The following is a 4,040-nucleotide window of genomic DNA, read 5'->3' on the forward strand; positions in this document are numbered from 1 at the left end:
ATGACGTTACATGTTGGAAACGAAATAAATAACATCACAAATTTCTCAACGCGTGTTGAACAAACCATCAGCAATCGTATCTCTCACTCGATTCATATCCACTGAATCTAGCACCACAACCGGCACATGAGTCCCATCTATTGCTCCAATGCAATCATTGAACCATGGGTACCACTGAGCAATGTATTTCTGTCTGTCCAGTTAGCCTTGCTTTTTGGCCTCTATTAAAAAAAATGTATGAGAAAACAGAATAAGTACTATTTCACATAAAGTCAAAATATGACAAAACAAGTAGCATGAACAAAAAATATGACAGAACATGGTACTGTACTATTTCAGATACATTTTTTGCCACAATTTAAAAAATATGACAGAAACAAGCTGTAGTTTCTACTTTCTACCTGTAGTTAGCCACAAAAACAAGCTGTAGTTTCTACTTTCTACCTGTAGTTAGCCTTGATACTAGGAACCATACACAGGAAGAACAAAAACAAGCTGTAGTTTCTACCTTCTACTTTCCACTTAAGATACATTCATTCAAGCAAACACAACAATTGGACAAATATTCTACGTGGATATGCTGGTTCAGCATGTTGTCGTCTTCCTCTTCTTCCTCAACATCTTCTACCATGATCGGTGTTGCCTGCCGCTGCCTGAGCGACTTGAACCAGCACCACCTCGTCCCGACGTCGCGACGACCTGCTTGCCACGACGATCCTGGGCCCTCACTGGAGGGAGACCTTGGCGAGGTGGACGACCCTGCCGCTGCGCCACACCATCCGATCTGGTCCGTTGGAGGGGCACACCATGGCCGGCCGCACTCCCCTGATGAAAAAGTTGCGTGTACATGCCCATGTTGGGGTAGGAGGCGGCGACGGCGGAGTCGGCGTTGAGGTCGATGTTCTCCAGCCCGATGGGAGCGCGGAGCCCCCCGGCCACCGAGCCGCGGCCGAGCCCCCTGCCACCAAGCCGCGGCCGGCGGATCCCCGGAGACGAGGGGGCATCATCCCCCACCCGTCCTCGTCGATGTGGTGCGCCGCAGCACTGGAAGACGCCGTCTGCGAGAAGAAATCAAAGGGGAGTTCGCCGTCGCCGTCCATGGTTGACGATGCACCGTCCACCGGAAGACGCCGGATCTGCGGGGCGCGGCGGGAGTACGGACGCGGGAGCGGCGCAGCGGAGTGCTGCGGCGGCGGTGGAAAGGGGAGCGGCGGAGTGCGGAGAGCGGCGGTGGAAAGGGGAGCGGTGGAGTGCGTGCGAAGGGGATGGGGCGGATGCGTCGCCCGCAACAGGATGGGCCCGCCAATTAATTAGAGGAGAGACTTTAGTCACTTTTAGTTGGGGGTGGGGTGACTAGGGACTAAACTAGTTTTAGTCACCCATTAGTCAGGGGTGTTTGGAGGTTTACTGACTAAAAGTGACTACTACTAGTCTCTATTCTCTAGTCTCTAGTGATCCAAACACCCTCTAAACTAGTTTTAGTCACCCATTAGTCAGGGATGTTTGGAGGTTTATTGACTAAAAGTGACTACTACTAGTCTCTAGTCTCTAGTCTCTAGTGATCCAAACACCCTCTACATTTGTCATCACCGCGAGCAGTACATGGAGTGGGAGAGCCTCTCAACGGAGAAAAACACAAGGCGGCTACCCTTGCTCTCGGTTGGACAAGCCGCCATGCCAGGAGGATAGATGTCGGCCAGCTCCCCGAAGGTCTCGGACAACGACCCAGCGATATAGACGGGCTCCGATGAAGACTCAACGCCAGAGTTCGTGCCGGTCTATTATGGCTTGACAGTGGAACATGCGCATGCACACTTCAATGATGCCATGGTGGAGGAGCAGCTAGCGCATCCGTCGTTGTTAGCATTTCGGTAGGCGCAAGAGTACCAGCGGTACAACATCTTCCTCCTCGAGAATATAATGAATATGCTTCGATTTAGATGAAAATCATTTGGTTTACATGTAATTTGTGTGCTTTATTGTTTGAAATGTATGTGGACACGATTGAATCCGTCTTCCATATCACTGTTCACGGACTAATGTGGTCATATGAAGCATTCCACGGAGGGCTGAGGTGTCCGATTTAATACCTTTTTCATCACGTGGACATGGCTGAGTAGAGCACATGCACTCTGTCAAACATCTAAAAATTAATTAACAAAGAAAAAACATATGACCTCGTGCACCATTCATTTCATTTTAGCAAACACATTCATAAGGCCGATTTGGTTACCGGCTTGGAGTTGCCCTAACCCAGCCTATTAAGAACAGCTCCAACCGGGTGACCCAAAAGGATGCACGTTTTGTTTGTGTTTTGCCTGTTTGAGTCGGCATGTTCGTGTTGTTTTTTGTTTGGATCCGTTGTACCCGTGCCGACCATTTTTTGTTTGCGCAGAAGGCTTGCGTCATTTTTTGATTGCTTTGTCAAGAACCACGTATGATTTAATTCTAGATTAATAATTGTTCAATACAAAACATTGCATAGTTCAAAAACGACATAAATATCTCATAGTTTAACATTAAATTGTCTCAAATATATTTAAAAGAAAGGTTGCCGACATGAATCCACGTATGTTCAACCAAATCATTTTGCAAGTGCATGTGAGTTTCCCAATCACGCATCTTATGATGAAACTCGACGAAATGTGCAAACGTTATCGTTCCTACATGCTCACGCACAACATTGTCACCCTGAAACTGAAACCCTTGATCGGACGTTCTGAGCGCTCATCCTCTACGATTAGGTTGTGCATGATCACACAAGTTGTCATCACATCCTATAACTTTTTGGTGCTCCAAGTTCTAGCAGGACATTGAACGATGCTCCATCAAGATTGAAGAACCCCAAAAGCACGCTCTACATCATTTCTAACACTCTCTTGCTCTTGGACAAATCTCTTTCTCTTCTTTCCTACAGGGTTGGAGATTGTCTTGACAAGAGTAGACCACTATGGATAGATACCGTCAGTTTGATAGTATTCTTTGTTGTATTGGTGGGCATTGATCTCAACATTGACCTTCTGGAAATTGCTTTCTGCCATCCTAGCAAACACCGGAGAGCGCTGAAGCACATTGATATCATTGTGAGATTCGACCATGCCGAAGAAAGGGTGCCAAATCAAGAGTTTTGAGGAAGTCATGGCCTCAAGTATGACAGTGCAAGCTCGGACATGGCCCTTATACTACCCCTACCAAGAAGAAGGGCGGATTTTTCACTTCGAGTGCATACAATCTATACTACCAAGCATCCCCGGGAACCCCCTGTTAGCATTCATCGCGAGCAACCGTGTTGTATCCGCAACAGTTAGCTCCCTTGAGTACTCCGGACCAAACACAACTATGACAGCTTTGCAAAACCTATACATGGACTCAAGGCATGTGGACTCATTCATCAGGACATACTCATCAGTGAGATCACCTGAAACTTCATATACAAGCATCCGAATGGCCGCAATGTATTTCTGATAAGAGGAGAAGCCTATCTTTCCAAAGGCATCCGTCTTGCACTCAAAATAGTTATTGTACGCCACCACTCTCTCCCGAATACGATTGAACACATGCTAGCCATACGAAAATGGAGTTCGAATGTGTGATGTTGAAGAGCGGGTTTGGAGTCTCGAAGTAGTCTTTCCAGGGTAGGAAATGATCACTCTCCCGGTTGCGATCGAGTGTCGGCATGTACCCCGGTATGTAGCCCCTAAACTGTGGTTGCTCCATACTTAGGTGGTCATGGACAACCCGCAGCTACCTCGATCTCCTCGTCATCGTATGAAGACTCATCCGAATCACAAAGAATATTGTAGAAAAAAACTCATCTTTGGAGTCCATTTGTACCTTGCGGGCAAAGCGTCGAACAGCTTGCGGGCGTCGTGGAAGAAGTCGGCTGATGAGGAGCCTCGCGCCTCACCGAGACAAAGTAGCAGAGTTGGGCGGCGGCGGCGGGAGATGAGGTTGCCGGGAGGGTGAGTCTATGGATCGATGGCTCGCGGCATCGATGAAAGTGTGCAGCGGTGATGGGAGGCGGGTGAGTTGGAGGAGAA

General features: G+C 48.0%; 1 pseudogene; it reads right to left on the reverse strand.

Annotated features, from left to right (window-relative positions):
• Window positions 1–614: 614 nt before the first annotated feature.
• On the reverse strand, window positions 615–1,100 carry LOC123452801 (annotated as a pseudogene).
• Between the last annotated feature and the right edge of the window lie 2,940 nt (window positions 1,101–4,040).

This window comes from Hordeum vulgare, chromosome 5H, assembly GCF_904849725.1.
Source record: "Hordeum vulgare subsp. vulgare chromosome 5H, MorexV3_pseudomolecules_assembly, whole genome shotgun sequence".
Classification (NCBI taxonomy): domain Eukaryota; kingdom Viridiplantae; phylum Streptophyta; class Magnoliopsida; order Poales; family Poaceae; genus Hordeum; species Hordeum vulgare.